Here is a 26,914-nt window from a genome sequence, read left to right as displayed (position 1 = left end):
TAGCTTAATTAAGTTATATAATTAGTATTTCTCTGTTGATATACTGATAATATTTGTTGAAACCAAGGTAGGAATTTATGCTTTGGTAGAGCTTGCTATGGCTCGTCTGGATTACCTTTTTTGTTTTGAAATGTCATTATGCTAAAGACTTTCTGACTTAAGTGAGGAAGCTTCGCTATGTTTCTTAGTTGAAAGCAAGATCTAGTCCTAAGGTGCCTTAATATTTCCCCCACTGTATCGTATGGATTCTCTGGGAGATAATAAGTAAGTGACACAGAAAGGGAAAACTGGCAAGGGAGTTTTCCTGTCTCTTTCTTTCTCTTTTTGCTCAATTTATGCATATGCTACCTTTCTCTTCCCACTCCTCCTACTTCCTGCAACCTTTGAACAAGTAAGAAAGTTATAGTCTTAGATTCCCATTCTGTGTATACACATAATGATAGAAGATTAATTTTGGTGGAGATTCTTGAGTGTATGAGAGAAGCTTGGGAGTTGAAAGAACATTGAGTCTGTGTCAGCACATGGCTGCTATTCTGAACCTCTCTGTGTTCTATCAGGATTACAATAAAGAGGGATGTATGGTGGGCTTGGAATCCAAAGAATGACAAGTGCAGATAAAGGTAGTTTTAATGTGTAGACACATGGACTCTGGGCTTCGCAGGTGGCGCTAGTGGTAAAGAACCCACCAGCCAATGCGGGAGACACAAGAGACACAGGTTTGATCCCTGGCTCGGGAAGATCCCCTGGAGGAAGGAAAGGCAACCCATTCCAGTGTTCTTGCCTGGAGAATCCTGTGGACAGAGGAGCCTGGCGGGCTACAGTCCGTCAAGTCACAAAGAGTTGGACACGACGGAAGCGACTCAGCACACAGCGTGCGTCCACGCACACGGGCTCTGGGTTGGTGGGGGTGCTATCTTATTGCAGCTATTTAAGGCAAGTGCTCCTTCCTGGGAAGGACTTACGGGAAACAGAATTCTAATAATAATGTTATATAAAGTCCTGATTCTGGACCTCAAGTGCCAAGCATAAGGGACTTCTTAGCGGCTGGTAAGAGGGAGAGTGAGGTAGTAAAAGTGAAATTAAAGGAAAACTAACTTGTCGACCATTTAGCCTCAGAGAGCCTTCCTTCTGGGCTCCAGAATTCTGTTTCACATGCATTTAGAAGGAATGGTTGGGGCGTGCGTAGTGAAGGTTGTCTTCCTTGTATGCCTAACGTACAGATTATTTCTGAACAGACAGAAGACTAAACGTTGTTTTCTATGCCATTAGACCCTAAAGCTCAATCCTGACCTCCTGTCTTTGCCTTGTTTGGAGAACCTTGGCCTGGACAGGCCTGTTCTCAGTTCATTCCGCCAACTCCCTCCATGGCCCCAACCCCCGCGGCTGCCTTGGCTTTGGATGGCCATTTGATCCCTGACCAGCTCTGCAGGGTTCTGCAGAGTGGATCGAGTAAGTGGGGTCAGCACGATGTCAAACTGTCTTTTTGTGTTGATATAGAGAAATAATTGCTGTGTTGTGCCATAAAATTTGGCTGAATATCTGCAAGTGTAGATTTCTCTTGCCAATTCTAATTGTGTTAAAGTTTCAAAATATGAAATCACTATTATAAATTTTTTCTTGAAAGTTTCATTTGCTTAAGTAGCAGAGTATTTTTTTGAAAAGAAACATTCAAGTAATTTGCTATAAAAAGTGTGAAAAATAGATTTGAAATTACTGTGAAGTCCTAAACATCTAACATAACTATGATGATGATATTAGCATTTTCTAGATTTTTCTAAGTATGTTTCATAGTTGTAATCATAGTAGAAGTAAGCTTTCATATCCAGTTAAAAAAATCTAGATGTTTTACTATAATAAAGTTTTCCCACTTCATTTTGACTTTTTGTGTGTGTGTAATTATAATTTAAGACTAGAAATTATATTTGAGAAAATGTTATAGTTAACTTAGTAATTCAGTTGATTTTGTATTTTTTTCCTCTTAAAGTTTGCATAAGTGAAGTGTTAGTCACTCAGTCCTGCCCGACTCTTTGGGACCTCATGGTCTGTATCCTGTCAGGCTCCTCTGTCCATGGGATTCTCCAGGCAAAAATGTTGGAGTGGGTAGCCATTCCCTTCTCCAGAGATCTTCCTGACCCGGGGATCAAACCCAGGTCTCCTGCATTGCAGGCAGATTCTTTACCAACTGAGTCACTAGGGAAGCCCTAAATTTTGCATATATATTTTTAGTTTTATCTTATTTTATTTTATTTGCTTATACCTTAATTCCCTCAAGATGACATTTGACCTCAAACAAGATGACTCATGAGCTGCATTACTGTTAAATTGCTATCTAAAAATATTGTCACCAAAAGTTATTTTTTAAACTTATGTTTTATTAGGTAGTATTATTTTATTTTCTTTGGTAACATTTCCTGGTAATCCATGCATAAAGAGGAGACGGATAGTGATGACCACTAAGGTTAGATATAAAAGTGCTTTAAGATGTGCTCCCTGACACTGAGAAGCTGCTATTGTCCTATCGCTGTGGTAGGTTCCAGACCTCTAGGGGTGGATCTGCAGAGTCATGCCCCAGTCCTGTAGACCCAGAGGAACACTGGCCAGAGGAGACTGATTTAAGAAATGCAGATGTGGGTGATTTTTTTTTAAACCTTGATATTTTCATAAATCCGTGATTTTTAAAATGTTACTCCTGCTAATAAAGGTAAACAACGAAAGTGTTTCTTTCTCTGCTTCTGTCTGTTTCTCTGTTGCTGACTCTGTCTCTCTATCTCTCTATGTCTCCTTGTCTGTATGTCTCTGACTCTCTCTCTGAGTCTCTTCTAGTAAGTCAGTAATTAACAGACACTTTACTGCCTCATCACTGCTTTTCTAGTCTTCAGGTAACTGTTATTTACAAGTATATTGATAGTGAGATGCTTAGAGATGACTGGGGATGGAATTTGAGAACTGGTTAATAATAAAAGCGTTAGCGTTTACCATGAATTCTTTCCTCCACCCACTGAGTAAAACTTGGGAGGGAAATGTATAGTAGAAATCATATGTAACTATTCTTAAAATACAATAAATAGCATTTTAGTAGTCACTTTGGGGATGCAGTTTTGCAGTCCTTTTCATGCCTAAGTATCTGAAATGTTTCAGAAGAAACTTGATGAGAGTACTTTCTTCCATTGGTTTCAATTAAAGAAAGGGAAAAAACCCAAATAGCTTTTTGGTTTACTGCTAAAGTATATCTACTTGGCTTCCAACTGCATTGATCCCTATTGAAGTGGCTGTTGCTATAACAGATTTACCTGATAAGCAATTCTGTAGTCTGCTAAGGAAAACCATTCTTTGGGGAATGAGTCCATTTACTTTGTGTTTTTAATTAAAGGTGTCTAGTGCGGGAGTGCCTGTTGCTTGTATATTTTTCAAACATCACAAATCAATTCTTTTTTTTTTTTTAATTTTTCTTAATGTAGGGTCTGATTTACATTGTTTTTTTGGTCGTTGTTAATTGGAATCAGGCTGTAACACATTCAAAGAACAGACTTAAGCACGAAGCGGTTTTTCTAGGCAGCTTTTATCAATCTGTCCTCAGTAGAAATTTGGGAGAATTGTTCCTCCAGGGACTGGTGTGATTTCCAGCTCTGGGTTCTGTTATATTCAACATATAATGGCTCGCAGTGTGAGCCACTTGTAGTCTAAATAAGTGCTTAGGACATATCTCAGGGTGATTAATGACTTTGTGGGAAAGGTAAACACAGCACGTTGTACACTGAAGACCAGGACAAACGGGTCTGATTTTGCCCCCTTCCCTGGCCTCCTGGCCCAGGGCCCCTTCCTGGATTATTCTTGTTGCTGATTAGAAGTCTCTATGCTTTTTTCTGTAGAGTATGTTGGGGTGTAACAAGAGCAATGACCTGAGAAATCAGGAAGTTTGTATCAGAACCAAGGACAGTACATTGTCTCTAATACATTTTGATGTATTATTAGATGTTATTATTATTATGTTAGATGTATCTCATTATCACAGCCTGTAAAGAATTTTTTCCCCCATATTTTTCTCAGCCAGTGTATTAGATACTGTCTGCGATCTTGTGTATGTTTGGTAAGTATTAGCCAGTGATGTTCTCTTTCAAGTGTTTGATAATAGGAATGAATAGACTAAGCTCAGGACTGAGCTCTGTGGCTTTGTGCAGGATGGCTTCTCTCTGCTTGATAACAATGCATTTATCACCTCTTTTTCCAGTAGAGAGGTTAGACTAGTCAGAAAGTGACATCATTATGTTGTTATCTACCCCTCAATTCTGCACATTGCCCGTAAAGTTAGTACAATAGATTTTACAAAAAATGCTTTTAGTGAATTATGGACAAATTATGAACTGCATCATTTCCTGTATCTATTATTCTGGTACTTCTAGCTTTTCTTTGGAATTACTCAGAAAATATTCATTTAAATATTAATAGAATTTCACCGAGGACTTAGAAGCATTGATTTGGAGGACTTTTTAACTCAATTTGTTAAGTTTGTAAAGTAATGGGACTGTATTTGTCCTTGTGTTCATGTATTACCCTCATTTTTATTATTCTCAGTGTCAGCAAATAGCACATGGGGTCATTCAGCTGTTCATTCAACAAATAGTTTTAAGTACTAGAAAGGAAATCATATACTTCAAGTTTTCTCCATAACTTAAGGATATAATTTGTTTGGACCAGGAGGCTGGAATTAATTCAAGATTGCTATTAATTTAAGCCTAAGCTATTGACTGAGGTCATTTCATAAATCATGGTAGAGTGTTATTCTAACCACACAGAAACTCATGTCTGTTCTTTCCTCAACCTTTACTCCTTTGGCCAGGAGTCTGTTAGGAGCTAGCTACCAAAGCTCAACATCAACTTTTCACCCTAGTTATTGATCTCATTTCAGAGTCAGTCTCTGCATTACCATTGCTAGTCAGGGTCAGCAGGAATGTTGTTTTGAGAGAGCAGGTCACACATTTCATTAGGGTAAATTATGATTGTTCTGACCTCTCTTCTCTTTAAAGTGATTCGCAGTGTTTTGACAGAGCGCTTGCAAGCCTACTCTCTAATAGAGGACAAAAGATAACCATTTTCTTAGATAGTTTTTCGTCATTTTGTTATCTCAGTCTGAAAGTGCCATGCATTGGCAGCTGCTCCTACTGTTAATGTGTTATTTTCTCTTGTCAGTGTACTGTGACTGACTTTTATTTGAAGGGCTCACATAATTACCTTGGATTATACTTCACAGGTAGTATTTCTTAAACTTAGCTCCAAGTTAAACTTCCTGTGTTTCCTTTACTGAATTATTTTTTTCCCCCTCAATCAACTGAAGCAGACAGCTGTTTTCACCTTAGTGAAACTTTTCTTTCAGGTTCACACTCTTGTGCCATGCTATAAGAGATAGACTTTCCAGGCAGCAGATCATGCACTGTCTTTCAGTTAGAGATGATTTAAAATAAACTTTTCTAAAGAAATCTCTATTCCTGTGGTATTATTGCCCTCTGCAACGAAGTGGTACCCAAGTGGGCATGGTCAGATCTTTTTAAGGTGATAGTCCTTAATTCTTATTAAAGTATATGGGCTTCTTATACATAATTTCTTAAAATTTAGGGTTTGTTGAAACATGTGTGTCTGCATTTAAATGGCATTGTTGAATAGTTTTATGCCATAGTCCTTTTCAGGAAGGGAACAGTCTTGAACTCATTGGAGTCCATGATTTGGAGAAATAATATTTGAGGAAGATTGCTTAAAAGATAACTGATCCTTTTTACCTTTAGGTTCCCATATTATCTAAAATCTATCTCTAGATCAAACCAGATCTTCAGAGACTAGCACAAGGAACACATCAGTTTTTCTCCCAAAGAAATTGTTTTACTGAATAAAATTACACTGGGAACTGCATGCTGCATTTATTGCTCGAAAGCTTAGAACCAATTTATGGCTCTCTAATATGAAGTATATAAATGTTTATGGTAAAATATTTGAGCTTTATTTCTGTCTCTAACTGATGTCTTTAGTCTCATTTTTCTCTTTCCCTCTGATTTTGCACTTGTGGAATTTTCTTGTGGCTAATGTATCCTTTCAGCTGCTTTTAGTCTTTTCTAGAAGAGAAAGGAGACAGATCTAAATAAATAAATATAAAACATCTGTAAGTGGAAAAGAATAGTTATGAAAGAAATAAATTTGTTTTCTTTTTGAACTTCTCTTGAACTTCTGTGTTTAAATACAGTATTTTTGCTGTCTTAAATAAGATGTACTTGTAAATGCTGTTAGTAGACATAAGTAAGTTTGTGTTTAAATTACTTACAGATATCATAAAACTTTACATATGTTGCCTTGAGCAGAATCTTATGCGCTTGTGTATTCAATAATTTAGTACATTGGCATTTGTAATTAAGATGTAGTATCTCATAATAAATTATTTTAATATTTAACTATTTAATATTTAATTGATGCTAATTGAATATTTAATATAGTTTTAAAGGTTTACATGTATCATTACACTGGTTAAATTCTACAAAATAGATATTGCTTATATATAATACCCCCATTTTGGAAGCTTGGTTGGTTTTGGTTTGTCCGAAAGAACAAAGAAAAATATATCGTGGGCAAAGAAAAATACAATACTTAATCTGGAAAGAACCTGAAGCATTGCTTATAATATGTCAGGTGTAGCAAGTCATCTTTTTAGACCAGTGAAAAATTAATACTTAAGGGCACCTTAGAAAGCATTTTGTCCAGCCAGCTTTCTCGTTTTATAGATGAAAACAATTTGGGGCCTAAATTTGCCACATTTGTGACATTGTACAATGAATTAATGACAGTGGGATTTAAAGTGCTAACTTTCAATAATAAGTGCCCTTTGCTTTGCCTCATGTCTCCCGTTGTGGTTTATTTTCATTCCAGAACATTCGAATATTAAGTCCCCATGTAAAGCCCACTCATTGAGACCGTGCTTACCTCCTGCCATAGAGTTGAGTAATCTAACCCTTATTCCCTGTGATTACCGTCAGAAATGTCAACTCCTGGTTTAGTATTTTTCTCCGTTCAGTCCCTCACTATTGTAACCATTCCTAAAATTAATGCACTGCCCTCACTTACCAATTTATTAGTTCTTTCCTCTTTACAGACAAATAGACCCAGATGGGGGGTATAGGTACTTGAACCCTTCTTTACCCTTTTCAGGTAACATGATGGAACTTTCCTGTTGGTTACAAACAAAGACACAAAAATTCCACAAATAAATAAAAATATAGAGTAAACCATCTCAGGGCTATGAGCATTCTGCTTCACACTGAAAAAAGTAAACAGAAATATATATAGAAATAATTCTTGCAGTGCTGCATGCAAAGTAAGAACACAGGCTTCAGAACCACTTGAGTTCATTTACTGAGCTCTCTGAAATAGTCCTGAGTTCGATCTCTGGGTTGGGAAGATTCCCTGTGGGAGGGCACGGCAACCCACTCTAGTACTCTTGCCTAGAGGGTCCCCATGGACAGAGGAGCCTGGCGGGCTACAGTCTGTGGGGTCGCAAAGAGTTAGAGACGACTGAGTGATTCAGCACAGCACAGCACGTGAAATTAGTCAGCATTTGTGAAGCTTAGTATCTTAACCTCCGAATAGATTTAATACCTGCATCTTAAGTGTGTACACTTAATGTACATGGTAAGTGTTCACGCTGGTGTCTGATGTATTGCAGTCACACAGATTTACTTATTCTTCATTGGGGAAACAGGAGCATAACAGAGCTTATGGTGTAAATGAATTGACAGTATTCCAATGTGTTTTTAAACATGATTCTATTGAATAATTTTAGTTATCAGACCTCAGCATCAACAAAAGGGCCAAGTTCACTCATATTGCTTTTGTTGGTTAGCTTCAACCAGAAATTTGTGTTTTAACTTTTTCCATGATAATTGAAAATGGTACAGACAGATATTCACTTTATGCAAGTAAAATCAGGGTATTTCACTTAATACACTTCCATGAGCTGGCCTACAAATTTAATGGTGAGACAAGCTTCTTGTGACTTTTAGAAGGATTTCTGAATCATCTGTTTGGACCCAGAGTTAAATGCTTTCAAGTCTATTTCTGTGGTGACCAGTGGAACAACCTGGGCTTTTTATTTGACTGTGAATGCCAGTGATTTCCTCTGCAGACATATCTGCCAATGGGACAGACATAAGTTTGAATTTATTTAGGGGAATTGTAAGCCCCAGTAAGCAGTTCAGTATGGCTGGATAGTAAATTTGAAAATGATCAAGAATTTTCAAGTTATGTTTGTAATAATTACTGAGATGTCTTTATACGGTCATAGTAATGGGGTCGCAAAGAGTCAGACATGACTGAGTGACTGAACGGAACTGAATAATTTACTTAACCACATATTTGATTATAGTTGTAGTTTTCTGATTTTTGTAAAATAACAGTTTCTATAGGAGATGAAAAATGTTTCATTTATCAGAGATAAAGTCTAGGCAAGGAGAATATACCCTCTGGTGTCCTAGGAATGCACTTCTTTTAGGAAAATAAAACAGTAACAATTTGGTGATGCAATTTAAAACATCTTATTTATTTGAGATTGTAGGTCATTATTATTTGAAATAGTAGGTCTAGTCTATTGGCCAACATTTTAAAAATTATAATTGTATTGTAAAGGCAGAATTTAAACATCAAGCAGAGTACATCATGCGAAATGTAAACATCATGGAGAATATATTATGTGAAATGCCAGGATGGATGAAGTACAAGCTAGAGTAAAGATTGCTGGGAGAAATATCAATAACCTCAGATATGCAGATGACACCACCCTATGGCAGTAAGCAAAGAAGAACTAAAGAGCTTCTTGATGAAAGTGAAAGAGGAGAGTGAAAAAGCTGGCTTAAAACTCAACATTTAAAAGACTAAGATCATGGCATCTGGTCTCATCCCTTTATGGCAAATAGATGGGAAAACAATGGAAAGTGTCTGACTTTATTTTTGGGGGCTCCAAAATCACTGCAGATGGTGATTGCAGCCAGGAAATTAAAAGACACTTGCTCCTTGGAAGAAAAGCTATGACCAACCTGGACAGCATATTAAAAAGCAGAGACATTACTTTGGTGACAAAGGTTCATCTAGTCAAAACTTTGGTTTTTCCAGTAGTCATGTGTGGATGTAAGGGTTGGACTTTAAAGAAAGCTGAACACCGAAGAATTGATGATTTTGAATTGTGGTGTTGGAGAAGACTCTTGAGAGTTCCTTGGACTGCAAGGAGATCCAACCAGTCAGGAAGTCAGTCCTGAATATTCATTGGAAGGACTGATGCTGATGCTGAAAACTCCCAATATTTTGGCCACCTGATGCGAAGAACTGACTGGAAAAGACCCTGATGCTGAGAAAGATTGAAGACAGGAAGAGAAGGGGACGACAGAGGATGAGATGGTTGGATGACATTACTGATTCGATGGACATGAGTTTGAATAAGCTCTGGGAGTTGGTGATGGACTAGGAAGCCTGGCATGCTGCAGTACATGGGTTTGCAAAGAGTTGGATATGACTGAGTGACTGAAATGAGAAGTTAAACATTTGCCTTTTACAAAATAGGAGCTTGATTTTTTGTGGTTTATGTTGTTTTCACTCTTTACTGTAATATATTCGATAAACTATGTTCACTAATAATTGAAAAAGGAACCGTGGCTTATCTACATATGTATATATTTGGGAAAGAGATGGAATATAAGTTTATAATAATAGTTTTAAATTTTATTCACTGCATTATTATTATTCATTTTGATGGTGAGAAGAGAGCTTGTAAAGTTCATACTGTTGTGGGACTCTTGAGACATTACAGTGGTAAATTGTTTCTTTTGCATTGATTGCTATTTCATGTATCCTTACTAGAATTCTTCTTAACTGGGTATTCCATGAGTGTATTCAAGGGAGATGATTCTAGATAGTCTTGTATCCGAAATACATGACTGTTTCTCCATTTCACAAGACATCCTTTGGTCTAGAGTTCAATATTAAAAGTGATTACAGCTGAAGGCATTGCATGTTAGATTGTAAATTTGAAGGAGTTGTGAAGACTCAGGTTTAAAATCTGGGTTCTGTGTATAACTAAGTTGTCCAATTCTGATCTTCTGCTGCTTGTGAGCTTAATTTTACATACTTCATTAAGGTAGAGAACCTATGATTTTGAAACAGTGGGATTTGGGACTTCACAAAGATTAAATACTACTGCTTTCTGAAATACTTGATATATTCTTTAATGTCATACTAAAAATCCATTGTTTATTATTTTTAACCTATATTTTCATGATTAATCCATGTGTGGTTAAATCCCTTATAATCGACATATGCAAAACTTTATGATTGATTTTAGAATTCTTGTTTTAGAAGACTGAATTGTTAATATAATTAAGGGTGCTGTTAATATTCTAATACTTATTTTCCTAGTAAATTTCCAATTAAACCTCTCAGTTTGATATTAATTTTATGTGCATTTGTTCCATCTTTCCCAAATAGAATGAATAAACTTGTGAAGTTTGCTTAAAGCACACAGTGTTGGCCAGAGATTATATAATAATAGTCTTGGAAGAGAACCAGAGATATTATAATCACAGTTCACCGACTTTGAGTAATGATTTCTTCAAAGTTGAGAACACGGTGTGCTAGTGTTTTCTGAATCCTTTAGACTTTGAGCGAGGAGGGGGTTTCAGAGCTTAGGCCAAGGTGCCAATAGAGATTTGCACCTGATCAGACCTTTCTTTCTTTCTCTTTCTGTTTTGAGTAGATAATAGGTGCTTCTGCCAGAAAACCAGATCAAAGCCTAGCAGGGGAGATTACTACATTAGTTTTATCAGCCACCTTTCAGCTACAGCTCTTATAAAGCTGATAACAGGGTGGGGGGTGAATGAAATCATCTGTTTTCAACCTCCCTGTGGTGCTTTCATCATGATTTGTTTAAGTACCAGGGAGGACCATGCCTACAGTGAGGACACCTGGTCGGTCCCCTCTCCATCGCCGTCAAAGTGTAAAGCACTTAACTAGTAATCACTGCTCTGACTCTAAGGCAATAGGGTCCCATGTTTCGTTTGGTTTTAACTTGGCAACTGCTGTGGCTTCTTTGGCACCTGGTCCTCTGCCAGCCATCTCAGTTACCTTGGATTAATTTCAGATGAGTTTTTCTTTCCTTTTTTTTTAAATTTGTCTTTCTCTCACTGTTATCAAGGCAAAGGGTCGCAGTTTCTATTCTCTCCCTCCGTAGACTGTAGCACTAAGGCAGACTTGTGTGTGTGTGTTTTCTTTATAATTTCCTTCAAGGCTGTCCTTGATGTTAAGGACCTGAGTGAAGAATGTCTTGCCACAAGTTGACAACTGAAGTCAAAATCTTGGCTTTAGGAAAAAAAAAAAAAAAACAATGAAAAAACAAAGCTGAAGTTGCAATCCTTTGGCCACCTGATGCAAAGAGCCAGTTCATTGGGAAAGACCCTGCTGCTGGGTAAGATTGAGAGCAGGAGAAGAGATGAAATGGTTGGATAGCATCACTGACTCAATGGACGTAAGTCTGGGAGACAATGAAAGACAGGGAAGGCTGGTGTGCTGTAGTCCATGGGGTTGCAAAGAGTTGGACATGACTCAGCGGCTGAACAACAACAAAAAGCAAAGCAAGAGTTGGCTTCTTGATGCCTGACTGGTTCAGTAATTCCTGTAGGACGAGATTTGTTTTGTATGCAAATTCGTTTTATATGACAAAGCCATTTGTATGACAATGGCTACATTTAAACAGAATGCTTCCTGAGATGGTTTTACTTCTATTTTTTGAGTGCAGAAATAAATTAAAAATTTCCTTAGTAGCGTTTTAAATAAATGTGTACTGTCTAAATACTCTTCAACTACTCTTCAAAAATGCATTCTAAAAGTTAAGACTCCTGGGTGCTCATATTATACATTCTATAGAGGCATGTATATATATATATATATATGATGTTTCTGAGTTTTCTGGCATCTGTACCATATGTGGAAAATGCTCAGAATTGAATATGTCAGAATTGCCTGTCTGATATGAAATGCGTTTAGCTTGTAGCACGTTGGCTCTTGTGTTGACTAATTACTTATGCTCATTGCATATGGTTTTGTAAAGTTGGGGAATGAATGTTAAGTATATTGATCTTTGAGCCAGTTGAACTCAAAGTTCTAATACTGAAATCTTTTGAATCCAGTTTAACCTATATATGTCTCTTTTTTTAATCTGAGAAAAATAAGATGTTGCAATTTAGACATTTTCTAAGGTTTCCTCAGTACTGACATTTTAGATGACTTGGAATATAATTATATTTAAAATGATTATGCTGTGTGTTGTGCTTAGTCGCTCAGTCATGTCTGACTCTTTGCGACCCCATGGACCGTAGCCCGCCAGACTTCTCTGTCCATGGGGATTCTCCAGGCAAGAATATTGGAGTGGGTTGCCATGCCCTCTTCCAGGGGATCTTCCCAGCCCAGGGATTGAACCTAGCTCTCTTGCATTGCAGGTGGATTCTTGACTGTCTGAGCTGCCAGGGAAGCCCAAGAATACTGGGGTGGGTAGCCTATCCCTTCTCCAGGGGAACTTCCTAACCCAGGAATCTAACTGGGGTCTCCTGTATTGCAGGCAGATTCCTTACCAGCTGAGCTACCCGGGAAGCCCTAAACTGATTATAGTTGTACGTTAATAAGTTTGCTTTTTTTTTTTCATAATGTATGAGTGACATCATCATGATTTGTTGGTGTCAGAAACTGTACCCAACTTACAGGATCATTCCTATGGGAAAACCTAACGCTCTTTACAGCTATCTGTGAGATGTGGTTTCCGGGAAATCCATCATGGGCCAAAAGTAAAGGCTGCCTGCTATGGGTTAAAGATAATTGACTAAGAAAGTAGATTCAGTGGAAGCCAAAGTTAATTCATTTAAAGACTTTTCTTGTTGCCATCGAGAATGCTAAATTGATTTTGCCTTATTGCGTAGAAAAGCTGCAGCACATTTATTATACTGGAGGAGTTACTTTTGGAGAATATATTGCCTTCTAGTTACTACATCAATGATTTTTAAAATACTTAAAAAACAATGATCCCAAATTTAACATCTGCCGGTTCTTATCCCTAGGACTTATGCAGGTGGTAAAAGAAATGCATGTAAATAAAGATTTTGCGTTAAGTGTAGCTGGCTACTTTATACTTTTAGTTATCAATAGTTTAGGTCTTAACTGTTTATATTTACTCTTTATACTCCAACTGTGTCCAATTTTTGTGTTTCTATCAGTACCACATCATTCTCATAATTTCTCTAGTTGGAAATTTTGCAGCTGAAACTGACTCAACTTTATCATAACCCAAACGACTCTTCATTTTTTCATGATAAAATCAGTTTTTGAATTGCACTGTCTTTGTCATGTTTCATGTTTGGGTTACATTCTTTATTCCCACCATTACCTAGATTTCTATATGTCATTCTCTTGATTAAATGGCCTACCCGGCATCAGTATCCACACTGGGGCATCCTGCAAACTGGCTTTGAAGCATCAAAACTGTGTGCCTGTTTTTCTGGCCCCTCTAATCATACCCTTTAATTGTTACCTTCTTTTGAGCCACTCCAGATGTGTGTTTCAACACATCTATGTGGCTACATCCACATAACCCATATAATGTCGTTTTGTACCTTCCTTTACTTCACCTTGTCTCTGGCTTCTTGATTGTTGAGTGAATGAATGATAGTGGCTCAGTAGTGTCTGATTCGTTGCGACCCCATGGACTGTAGCCTGCCAGGCTCCTCTGTCCATGTAATTCTCCAGGCAAGAATACTTGAGTGGGTTGTCATTTCCTTGATTGTTGGGATTGTCTTTAATTTAGGTTTGTAGCCAAATGTCCTGCTGTTTGTCTGATGTTACAGATAGGTACTTTTAAAATTTATTTTTTCTTCTGCTGAGCAGAGGATTCATGTATTCTACTGTAACCTGTCTTCCCCATATTGTCTTGCTCATTGCTGGACAGAGAATTAGTTGCTAAAATTAGGAATTATTGCTTGAACCCTTATCTCAATTTAAGTACTTATATATTTTTTATTTATGCTATCTAATGATTTTTGTTTCACAGATATTTACCTATTCAGAACGTGCTTAGTTTTAGTACTAAAATATCCCATAATACTTTTTATACATGTAATTTACAAATTTAGTTTTCATGTATTTTCAGTGACAGGTTTATAGCATTTACTTGTAGCTGTTGGCTTACCATTCATCAATTTCATTCTTATTCTAATAATGAAGAAATTAATAAATTTAATGAATGGACTAGTTACAAATTTTTGCAGGACAGCAAGATTCCAATTTTCTTTCTTTTTTTTTATATAAAGTTGACAAACTGGGATTTTAGAGTTGAATATTAGGGGCCATTTTATTAAACTGCCTTTGCTTTATCAAAGGGAATAAATCCCTGCCCTCTGGGACTTTTCTGGAACTAATTAACCCTGAGCTTAAGACACTTTTGGGGCTTCCCTGGTGTCTCAGAAGTTAAAGCGTCTGCCACCACTGCGGGAGACCCGGGTTCGATCCCTGGGTCGGGAAGATCCCCTGGAGAAGGAAATGGTAACCCACTCCAGTATTCTTGCCTGGAGAATCCCATGGACGGAGGAGCCTGGTGGGCTACAGTCCACGGGGTCACAGAGTCAGACATGACTGAGCGACTTCACTTCACTTAAGACACTTTTACCACCTTGTACTCCTGCCTGGGTCTAACTTGACAATGAAATTACTGATTGATGTGATCTCTTTTTTTCTGTCTGTAACATCAGAGAGATAGCTTGTACATATGATTTTCATGAGTGTAGAAGTACAAAAAATGACTGAAGAAGATCAAAGATGAACATTCAGAAGTCATCTTCAGTGACTTCATATTTATATTTTATTGGTGGAAAGAAAATGAAAATACTAATGACTATTTCCCTCAGGAATGTTAACATACAGTTCTCTGTTTCCTGTCAAGGTAAGGAAAGAAATCTGAAAAGTATCTCTCAAGGCAGTACATTAAATCTTTTACTTTTGTTTGTTGAGTCGTTAATAAACATTTGAATTATCTTGTTTTGTCTTTAGAAAATACATGGGTAGCAAAAGAATGAAATAGTAAGAATGGATTCAATATATTGAAAATATTTTGCTTTAGATGACATTTATATTTAAAGAGGACTTAGGACTCCAGATAAAGGACTGATTTAGGGGGTAGATGATCATATTATTTTACTACAGTAATTTAACTAGAGCCATTATGTTTTGGAGATTGTAAAACAAATGAATTGTTAAAAACAATTTTACTGTTCACTGGGGCACAGTGATTATTACAGAATAACGATAGTTTCTATCAGTAATGCAGTTGGCAAACACAAGTAAACCGCTTTATTCTTTGCATGTCTTTGATGCTTTGCCTTTCTGTATATGGACCCTGATTCCCAGGAAGACTGAAAATCAAGTATTTCTAATAGTTCTCTATCTTATATAAGCTTTAATACATGGTTCTCTCACTTTCTTTGTGTTTAATGCTTCCTATCATGTAAGAAATATGTCTTTTTGTGTTCGATAATGGATGACCCTTGAAATTTAGTGACAAGTGTGGGTTAATTTAAGTCATCACCATCAATTTAATAGGCACCTCTAGCAGTATGTTTTTCATTTTAAAAAAATTGTAGCATGAAGCAAAACATGTTTCTCTGGGGAACAGCAGTGATTATTAGATAATCACACACCTCTGGGCATAAGACTGGAAAGGCACAAACAAATGTATCCATTCCTTTGACACAGTGATTATTTCATAGCAACTGAGTACTTCATTCCAGTCTTCCCTGCCACTCCTATCTCGGTTTTCCTGTTACTCTATTAGACTGAAAGAGGAATAATAGAAATTTTCTAAGGTGCTAAAATATGATGCTGATAGTTTTATGATGGTTCAGTGTGTATGTCAGCTGAACTGTACATTTCCTTATAATCACAAGGAAATCAGAATGGTCCATTAACCCAAGTAGTTATTAGTAGAGAAAATAGATCTTTTTCAGCTCTTTAATTTATGCCTTTTCTAGTTAGACTTACCAGATCTATTTTCACAAATCTCAAACTTTAACTTATATACCATTGCTATTGACAGCTTTGATGTGCACTCTTGTGTGTGTGTATTTGCACCATCTTTAGGATATTTAAGCTAGAAATGAATATTTTACTTAATGTTTCAGAGTCTGTACATAGACATGGTTCTAAGACCACAGACAAGGGAGTTTTATATGTTGTTGCTACTAACTGTGGAGTCTTGTGGGTTGTTTGGTCAACTGCTCAGTACAAACTTTTCGGGGGAAGATGTTTTGTGACTTGTTGGTAGTAGCTATATGTTGGGGGAAGAGTTATACAGTTTTAATGAGCATGGACTTTGGGATTAAATCCAGTTAGAGTAAAATCCCAGCTGAATCACTTGCTTTCTCTTTCCTTATACAACTTATTTATTGTGTCTAGACCTCACATTTGTTCAGAAGCGCCTAAGGTACTGTCTGGCAAGTAAATGTTCAGTGAATAGTAGTTCTTTGTTTTTCTGTCCCGTGTTTGCCATCATGTTTGTAATTTTGGTTGGACTGTGTGTTTTGGACGGTTAGGTGGGTCTGATGTAGTGGTTAACAGCTTTGTATAGAGACAAAAATAAAGACACCCAGGCATTGTTCTTTCCCTGGGGATAACATGAGTCGATCAAGAGATTCCTGAGATCCTGAAAGGTCATTGTAAATGTTTCTTGTCAACATATTGGAGGTCTTTCCTGAGAGCTGTAGGAAGCCTCACTGAAGCCATGACCTTTCTTAACTGGACTCTAATCAGAAGTAAAGAATGTAATGAATGCCTATTCCATGTTAGAATAGTTCACATGTTACCCTGCGATCCCCTTCAAATCAGCTCTGTGTTTGAGAGAATGAAGAAGGCATATGAGAGGTTCATGAATTCTCACATAGTAAAATCATGACCCAGCTTGGGTGGGTCAAGGCTGAGTTATAAACCTAATCATGGCTTTCTTGGGTTTGTGTATTTTACATATATGTGCCCACATGTTTTTATTATGAATGTGAAAAACAAATATAAATAAAAGAGAGATCTTTGCTCCTTTGAAAGGCATAAGTTTTAAATAATACAGCAGTTAATAGGTTTTGGCACAATAATAAATTATAGAAGAATAAGGGAGAGAGAGAACATAAAATAATTCATATTTTATTGACTGACCTAAGTAACTTCCATTCTTATAAATTGGTTTAAGAAATGCATCACAGTTTTGCCTGTTCAAAGGTGCATTTATGGCATGTAGATGAATCAGAGACTTTCTTCCTTTTACCATTTACTTTATAAAGACTCATCACTGATACTGATTTGTTATTTTCTGGGTATGCATTAATCTGTGGATATTTTGTTTCTGCTTGTTCCTGAAAACCTCTATATCAAAAGTATCATTTAATTAGCTGTACTTTTATAATATTAATAACATAATAGCCAATCTCATAATAAATTATAAAATGTTTCATTTTGATATTTGATAATCCCTAGAACAGAGCGAGATCTAATTTTCAGGTGAACTGCTTAGCAATTCTGTCCCCACCCCCAATTACAATCTTCTGCATACCTTCATATGCTACTTTAATTTCATGTTTGCATTAAATCCACAGGCAAGCCCTGTTGGTTAAACAAACTTGGAAATGCTTGGAAACATTGTTTGAAGGAAGCATATAAAAGCTTCTGTGTTGAGACCTGGTTTAGTACAAGATTATTTTATTTCTTGCACTCTGTATGCCTTGCCTGAATTCTTCCCTTTAGTATCATTTTGTTCTTAGTTGTGTAACCACTACCCTGGTCTTCTAGACATGTTGCCTTCCCTCCTGGTGAAACAGAATCATAATTCCAGAGAGACGTTACAGATATTACAGTTCAATGATTTAATTTTATAGAAGAAAATATTGTGACCCAGAGAGAGTGACCCAATATCACCTGTCAGTGGCATAATCAGGATTAGAACCTGATTTCTTTTTTTCTGGAAGAAAATTAAGTCTTATTTATTTTGAAAACCAAACCACTAGGAAAATATATCACAGTCTTGAAACAGCAAACAGACAATATTATCATTTCAAGTAGTAAGTTGGTAAAAAGACAAGGTGATTTCTGAAACCAGTGTTCTTTAGCTCGTATATAACTGTGTAGACCTTTTGAGTTGAGTATTCAAGTTTTGACTGTTAGGCGAGCACATTATTTAATTTTTCTCAGCTTCAAGATATGACTATTAATAACTGTGTACCTACCTTGCAGCTCTTTTGTGAGGAGCAAATAAAAGAATGCATTGAGGTACTCTAACCTTATGGTTCTTAACAATGATGACTTGCAAATTTAGTGTACTTTATAGCCCTTCAAGTTTGCTGTTAATCTGTGGTAGAGAAAAGATGCCCATATGGAAATAGCAGGACAGCATATATCACCATTTATATGGCATCATTGTTTAAAATAGCAGGTTGTTTTTCTATAAAGAAAAGGTTATTTTTTTAATCTTGTTTTTTTTTAAATTAACTTTATTTATTTTAATTGGAGGCTAATTACTTTATAATATTGTGGTGGTTTTTGCCAGACATCGACATGAATCAGCCATGGGTGCACATGTGTCTCCCCATCCAGAAACCCCCTCAGTCACATCCACAACTGGGTGTCATTTTTGCCTTGACTCCATCTCTTCGTTCTTTCTGGAGTTATTTCTCCACTGATCTCCAGTAGCATATTGGGCACCTACTGACCTGGGGAGTTCATCTCTCAGTGTCCTCTCTTTTTTCCTTTTCATACTGTTCATGGGGTTCTCAACGCAAGAATACTGAAGTGGTTTGCCATTCACTTCTCCAGCGGACCACATTTTGTCAGAACACTCCACCATGACCTGTACGTCTTGGGAAGCCCTACATGGCATGGCTCATAGTTTCATTGAGTTAGACAAGGCTGTGGTTCATGTGATCAGATTGGTTAGTTTTCTGTGATTGTGGTTTTCAGTCTGTCTGCCCTTTGTTGGAGAAAGATAAGAAGCTTATGGAAGCTTCCTGATCGGAGAGACTGATTGAGGGGGAAACTGGGTCTTGTTCTGATGGGCGGGGCCATGATCAGTAAATCTTGAATCCAATTTTCTGTTGATGGGTGGAGCTGTGTTCCCTCCATTCCCATCCCAGAATGCAAAGTCAAGTGGGCCTTAGGAAGCATCGCTACACACAAAGCTAGTGGAGGTGATGGGATTCCAGTGGAACTCAAATCCTAAAAGATGATGCTGTGAAAGTGCTGCACTCAATATGCCAGCAAATTTGGAAAACTCAACAGTGGCCACAGGACTGGAAAAGGTCAGTTTTCATTCCAATCCCAAAAAAAGACAATGCCAAAGAATGTTCAAACTGCCGCACAATTGCACTCATCTCACGTGCTTGTAAAGTAATGCTCAAAATTCTCCAAGCCAGGCTTCAACAGTACATGAACCGTGAACTTCCAGATGTTCAAGCTGGTTTTGGAAAAGGCAGAGGAACCAGAGATCAAATTGCCAACATCCACTGGATTATCAAAAAAGCAAGAGAGTTCCAGAAAAACATCTACTTCTGCTTTATTTACTACACCAAAGCCTTTGACTGTGTGGATCACCACAAACTGTGGAAAATTCTGAAAGAATTGGGCATACCAGAGCACCTGACCTGCCTCTTGAGAAACCGGTATGCAGGTCAGGAAGCAACAGTTAGAACTGGACATGGAACAACAGACTGGTTCCAAATCGGGAAAGGAGTACGTCACGGACAGCTGTATATTGTCACCCTGTTTATTTAATCTATATGCAGAGTACATCCTGAAAAACGCTGGGTTGGATGAAGCACAAGCTGGAATCAAGATTGTCAGGAGAAATATCAATAACTTCAGATATGCAGATGACACTACCCTTATGGCAGAAAGCAAAGAAGAACTAAAGAGCCTCTTGATGAAAGAGGAGAGTGAAAAACTTGGCTTAAAGCTCAACATTCAGAAAACTTAGATCATGGCATCTGGTTCCATCATTTCATGGCAAATAGATGGGGAAACAGTGGAAACAGTGGCAGACTTCATTTTTTTGGCTCCAGTATCACTGTAGATGGTGATTGCAGCCATGAAATTAAAAGATGCTTACTCCTTGGAAGACAAGTTATGACCAACCTAGACATCATATTAAAAAGCAGAGGCTTTACTTTGCCGACAAAGGTCCATATAGTCAAGTCTTTGGTTTTGCCAGCAGTCATGTATGGATGCAAGAGTTGGACTATAAAGAAAGCTGAGCGCTGAAGAATTGATGCTTTTGAACTGTGGTATTAGAAAAGACTCTTGAGAGTCTCTTGGACTGCAAGGAGATCCAGCCAGTCCATCATAAAGGAAATCAGTCCTGAATATTCATTGGAAGGACTGATGTTGAACCTGGAACTCCAATACTTTGGCCACCTGATGCAAGGAACTGACTCATTGGAGAAGACCCTGATGCTGGGAAGGATTGAACGCGGGAGGAGAAGGGGACGACAGAGCTTGAGATGGTTGGATGGCATCACCGACTCAATGGACATGAGGTTGAGTAAACTCTGGGATTTGGTTATGGACAGGGAGGCCTGGCGTGCTGCAGTCCATGGGGTCTCAAAGAGTCAGATATGCCTGAGAACCTGAACTGAACTGAACTGGACATCTGGGTTGCTTCCATGCCCTAGCTGTTGTGAACAGCGCTGAGATGAACATTGAGGTACACGTGTCTCTTTCATTTCTGGTTTCCTCAGTGAGTGGCCAGCAGTGGGCTTGCTGGGTCATATGGCAGTTCTATTTCCAGTTTTTTAAGGCATCTCCCCCTGTTCTCCATGGTGACTGTTCTAGTTTGCATTCCCACCAACAGTATAAGAGGGTTCTCTTTTCTTTACACTGTCTCCAGTGTTTATTGTTGTAGACTTCTTGATGGCAGTCATTCTGACCAATGTGAGATGGTACCTCATTGTGGTTTTGATTTGCATTTCTCTAATAGTGAGTGATGTTGAGTGTTTTTCATGTGTTTGTTAGCCATCTGTATGTCTTCTTTGGAGAAATGTCTGAAAAATATGGAATGCTTCAGGACTTTTCATGTCAGTCATCCTTGCGCAGGGGCCATGCTAGCTTCTGTATTGTTCCAGTTTTACTTTATGTGCTGCCCAAGTGAGCACTAAATCTTGGTTTTCTTGTTAGCAGTGGATAACTAGCTTGGTATTCCAAATAGTGCCACCTTAAGCATGTTTGCATCCAGTTTGAAGAGAAGTTTCAGGAAACCACCAACCGTTATTTTCATTTATACTTTAACTCACACTTCCCTGATTCTTAACACCATGTCGGACAGATTTCATAATTTGTGATCACTGTCAGTCATTAACGTCCCGGTCAGTCCAGTTTAAGGGTGCATGCTCTCATTTTGCCTTCCCTCCACTCATTCTCATTCAAAGGAGAGAAGTCAGTATACGGTTAGCTGTTTCTTTTGTCTTCTTGCCAGTACCTGGTTGGAAGTGGACACAAAGGAAGCAGAGGTCTTCTTCCTTAATTGGACCTATGTTAGATATCAGGAGCAACCCCTGATTTCCCACTGAGTTTGTTTCTTTTATAGCTGTGCACAAACTGCCTTGTACTGGCTCACACAAGCTGATTGTTAAATATTCAGAGATCTTGTGATCTTGCTGTTAAAGTAACCAATACTAATTGTGTTTATATAAGTGAATTATGTTAAAAAAAAAAGTAATAAATACTTAAAACTGATCACATCCTAATTAACTTGCTACATTTTATTGTCTATACTCTTGATGTTTATCTTTTTATGGTGTAAAATACTATATATATGATAATATGCTACTGCGTGTCTCTTCCCACTCTGCATTCAGTAACTGCCTTTGGAGCTTGAGATTGGCCATTGTGGGAGTATTTTCACCACTGAAATAATGCGTGTCAGAAACCAGAATCTGTCATCTTTCCTGCTTTCCCAGTAAGTTGTGGAAAATTTACCAACATACTACGGGGGTCACCAGATTATGGTTCTTTCTGGTCCCTTCTATTACCACCTCAGTGACTGTCTCTCCACTAACAGTCTCCTCTTCATTCTTAGATGATTTTTGCCAAATTCTTCTGACCGCTTCTTCATAAAGCATCCCCTGCCCCCCACCCTGGGAGCCATTTCCCTTCTAACAGGTGCTCCCAGTACTGATGAGTGATTCTTTTAGAATCTTCTTTCTATTTGGCCTTGGAAAAGTTCCCACGGAGTATGCCCCCGCTTTATCTCCCTCACAGAGGTAGGAGTGCCCATTATGGACAATAGTGCATTATCTTCCCTTGTGAGATCAGCTGGGGGTCACGGTAGTGGCCTTATAAAGCTGGACCAACCACTGCTCAGCAAACCCTGAAGGACGATAGGCTGTAATTGTTTGTGAATTATCTAGAATGCTACGTACTTTAGGACATTTTTTGCCTTTGGCTTAGGACAGTTACAACTTCATGCAAAACAAAGAAGTACCAATTGATCTCCTATTGTAAAAAGGCTAAATGAGCCAAAGTATTTTGTGTTTTTTCGTTATTTCACAAAACAGACTTTTTATGTTGATGTTTCATATTGACATGCAAACTAATAAAAGTAAAATGTGGATATCCCTATCATAGGCCCTGCTCTTAAACTGATTATCTAAAGCAACTGGCAGTTTGGATGATTTGGGGTAAAGTATCTGTTTCTCTCTCTTCTTCTCTGGCGCACCACCCTCGTAGCCGATAAGCAGGGACAGTTTTATCTTTTTAAAGAAAAACTCAAACACTATCATTTCTTTTCCTTGGGAAGTTAGTATTCTCTTTGTACATGGATATTCAATGTTTCTCAAAGTATTTACTGCTATAAAAAACGGTTCAAAAATTTAGGATTGTTAAGACACTGATATTGAGGATTGACATCTGTGTTTTAACTTAAGACTTAGACTTTAAATCTGATTGCCTTAAGATTAAATCCCCTCTAAAGGGAATATAGTTTATAATACATTTTCACTGCATGAACTTACTTGGTTTCAAAAATTTAATCTTGAGTTTGTCTCACATGCATCTGGGGGAAAGCATGGAAACTGGACATAAAATTGGTGTATCAACAATTTTACATGGTAGTGTAACTTTTACCCTTGCTCCTTAGTTTGTCATCATAAAATTGGGATAATATCTGAACCTGGAAAGTAATCTTTGACTCTGATAGCAACCACATAGGACAACATGATCCAGATAAACCACCTTGACTGGTTTTGTCATTCAAGGCTGAATAACTACTGGTGTGGGAGTCTAGGTTTAATCATGTTACTCTTGATTGTTAGTGCCATGAAATAATTAGTCTACCATGTAAGGGCCCAACTCAACACTTTCCTTAAGAGTAGAGCCTACATTCTTGATTCTTATGGAATTTGTATTGCTTTTCTATGAAAATTTACTATGACAATCCATTTGTATCTTTTTTTACTTTCGATTTCACTATCATTAATATGCCTCCTAAATGCTATTCTCCAGATTTGTTGAAATGCATATTTCAGAGCTCTGCTGTCCAGTGAGATAGTGACTAGGTAGATGTAATTATTTAAATTTAATCCAAGCTAAATGGCAGCCTAAGTGCCCATTGATGGATGAATGGATGAAGGAACTATGATAAAGACGCACAATGAACTGTTACTTGGCCATAAAAAAGAAAGATAGCTTGCCATTTGTGACAGCTTGCGTGGCCCTAAAGAGCATTATGCTCAGTGTAATCAGTCATACGTAGACAAATGCCATGTTCACTTACATATAGACTCTGAAAAGCAAAATAAATGAACAAATGCAATAAAAAATAAATACAGTCATTGATACAGAGAACATAAAAGTAGCTGTCAGAGGGGTTGGAGGGATGACAGAAATAGGTGAGGAAGACTAAGGGGTACAAACTTATGAAATAAAGGAGTCATGGGGGTGAAATATACAGGTTAGGAAATATAGTTAATGAGAATGTAATATTTTTGTATGGTGACAGATGGTAACTAGATTTACCTTGGTGATCACTTTGTAATGTATAGAAATATTGAATCACTTTGTTATGCTTCGGGAACTAACATAGTGCTGTGGGTCAATTGTACTTCAAAAAAATAAACAGTCTCGTAGAAAAAGGGATCATATTTGTGATTACTAGAGGTGGGGGTGGGGTGGGGAAGGGAAATTGAATGAAGGTTGTCCAAATGTACAAACTTCTAGTAACAAGGTAAATAAGTACTAGGGATGCAATGTAAACTATGATAAATGAGTTATCACTGTTGTATGTAATATATAAAAGCTATTAAGAGAGTAAATCCTAAGAGTTGTCATCACAAGGAAAAATATTTTTTTCTTTATCTATAAGGAATGATAGATGTTCAGCAAACTTACTGTGGTAATCATTTCATGATTTATTTGTGTCATTATGCCTTATACCTTAAACTTATACAGTACTGTATATCACTTATATCTCAGTAAAACTGGAAGGTAAAAATTAAAACAAATACTTCTTTGTTTAAAAAAGAAAAATACATTTTCTCAGTCACACATTTCAAGTGCTGAATGCCCACATCTTGCTGGGCCACCATGTAAGATGAATAGATAAAAGTTTCCATGTGGAACAGAGCTCTGTCGGAGGGTATTGCTCTAGACTCTGAATCTCCCTTTATAGTACCCATCCTTTAATAGCTGTAGACATGTGGCTAGATTGTATTGTAAACATTTTGCTAATTCAAAAGTCAAGATAAAATGTGTCTTATAAGAATCTGTATTAATACGCCTATGATAAAGGCAGGAGGAGAAGGGGGTGACAGAAGATGAGATGGTTGGATGGCATCACTGACTCAGTGAACGTGAACTTGAGCAAAGTCCAGGAGATCCTGAAGGACAGGGAAGCCTGGTATGCTGTGGTTCATGGGGTCGCAGAGTCTGACATGACTTGGCAACTGAACAACAATAACAAAAGACAGCATGGTGTTTGACCTATATATTGGAGTAAACTCATTTAAGGGCTAGCTTGTAAAACTGACTGTTACTTATTATTTGTAGCATTACTTTTCTCCTTTAGAAACATTATCTTCAAATTTCAAGTCCATACAACCCATTGAAAAGTTTTTGTGAATATTGATTTCTCCCTTTATATCTTTGATCATATGAGCAACAGGATATAAAACAGTGCATTGTCTAATATGTTGGAACAGAAATTGAGGTTTTGTTTTCAATTTCTAATTTTAAGCATTGGGTTTGATATAGAGTGAAAAAGTGAAGATAAGATAGGACTTATATTTATGCAGGTGAAATAGAAAATGAAGTTCAGAGCTGGATCAAGTGACAGATCAAGTCAGGTAAAAAAGAAATTATGGCTAAACAGGCTCCGGATGAAACCTGATTAGATCCCTCAGCCTGTAACTAAAGAGAGAAGTGGAAAAGCTAAGAGAATGTTAAATCAGTTTTGTAATTTCTTTGTTTAAATTTTCCCCCCAGATTTTAAAGAGGAACTACACGGTTAAATGTTAAGCTGTTAAAGGAATGTTTCTTAAGGGTCTTTAGAGTACTTGTTATGACATTATTTTTTTTTTTTTTGTAATATCTTCTAATTTATTTGAAATTTCTGTGACAGCATGCTTTATTTTTTTTCAACTTTTTTATAATTGAGTATAATTGACTAACAATGTTGTGCTCATTTCAGGTGTACAATAAAGTGATTCAGTGATACATGTATCTATTCTTTTTCAAATTCTTTTCCCAGTTATCCTGTTAGGGAGGACTGAGCTGAGTTCCTCGTGATGTATAATAGGTTCTTGTTGGTTATCCATTTTAACTACGGCAGTGTGTACAAGCACCCGCATACTTCAATAGTGGAGTTGAATGAGAAAGAATTGTGTTCAGAATGTATTTTAAAAATTCAGTTCAGTTCAGTCGTCCAGTCGTGTCTGACTGTGCAACTCCATAGACTGCAGCACGCCAGGCTTCCCTGTCTATCACCAACTCCCAGAGCTTGCTCAAACTCATGTTCATCGAGTCGGTGATTTTTAAAATTGTGGTTATATAAATCTTTAATTGCTTAGGAGATTACTCAACTGCTTTCAGAAGTGGATGTTACACAAGTATTTACAAGGAAAATATTCCTATCTCTCTAATCCAAATTAGAGAAGTGATACATTACAGCCCCACGACTGACTGGCCTCCCTAAGTCTCTCATTTCTATTTTTCTTACCTGAAAATCTGTGTATGGAAAGCATACTTCATGCCACTTGCTGTGCTAGGGACATTGAAGGTGGCAAAGATAAGGGCCATTTTTTCCATTCCTTGGCCATCCCCATGGTTAATACCATCGTCACCCTTTCCTTGAGTAACTGCAGTGATCCCCTTAATAATGCTTCTGCTTCTGGCTCTTTCTCTCTCACAAACCACTTCTCCTCACATTTGTCACCACCAGTTTCTTTAGATCATATTTCAGATTATGTCTTTCCTCTGCTAAGCCTGTTCTACTACATTTAGAATAAAATCCAATCTCTTTTTTATTTTTTATTTTTTATTTTTTTCCCAATCTCTTTTTTAAAAAATGGATTTTAAAATATATTTTTGAGGAAGCCAGTGTCATGAAAAATGTAGTTCAGAGAATAATATAATCTTTGGCCTAAGAAAGAGTTTCTAAGTTACATCAGTAAAACATTGATAAATTCTAAAAATTCAAATACCAAAAGTTAAAAAAGTAAAAAGTGAAACTCTCTACCCAACCCCTCCCTCAAGGTAACTACCACTGGTTGGGTCTGTATACTTTAAGACTTTTTTCTATGAAAGTACAGTCATGAATTTACCTTCTCAGAGATTCCCC

At 37.3% G+C, this 26,914-nt stretch overlaps 1 protein-coding gene and 1 non-coding gene across 6 annotated transcripts in view; one reads left to right on the top strand and one right to left on the bottom strand.

Annotated features, from left to right (window-relative positions):
• PTPRK (protein tyrosine phosphatase receptor type K) overlaps nucleotides 1-26,914 on the top strand; it is a 604,468-nt gene that overhangs the window by 260,393 nt on the left and 317,161 nt on the right. The gene's annotated exons all lie outside the window — the stretch shown is intronic.
• LOC122434246 lies at nucleotides 21,129-21,236 on the bottom strand. The gene has a single exon (XR_006267319.1). It is a non-coding gene; the product is annotated as a U6 spliceosomal RNA (small nuclear RNA).

Source organism: Cervus canadensis, chromosome 33, assembly GCF_019320065.1.
Source record: "Cervus canadensis isolate Bull #8, Minnesota chromosome 33, ASM1932006v1, whole genome shotgun sequence".
Lineage (NCBI taxonomy): Eukaryota > Metazoa > Chordata > Mammalia > Artiodactyla > Cervidae > Cervus > Cervus canadensis.
The sequence above is the reverse complement of the archived record's forward strand: the minus strand, read 5'-3'. Positions and strand labels throughout refer to the sequence as shown.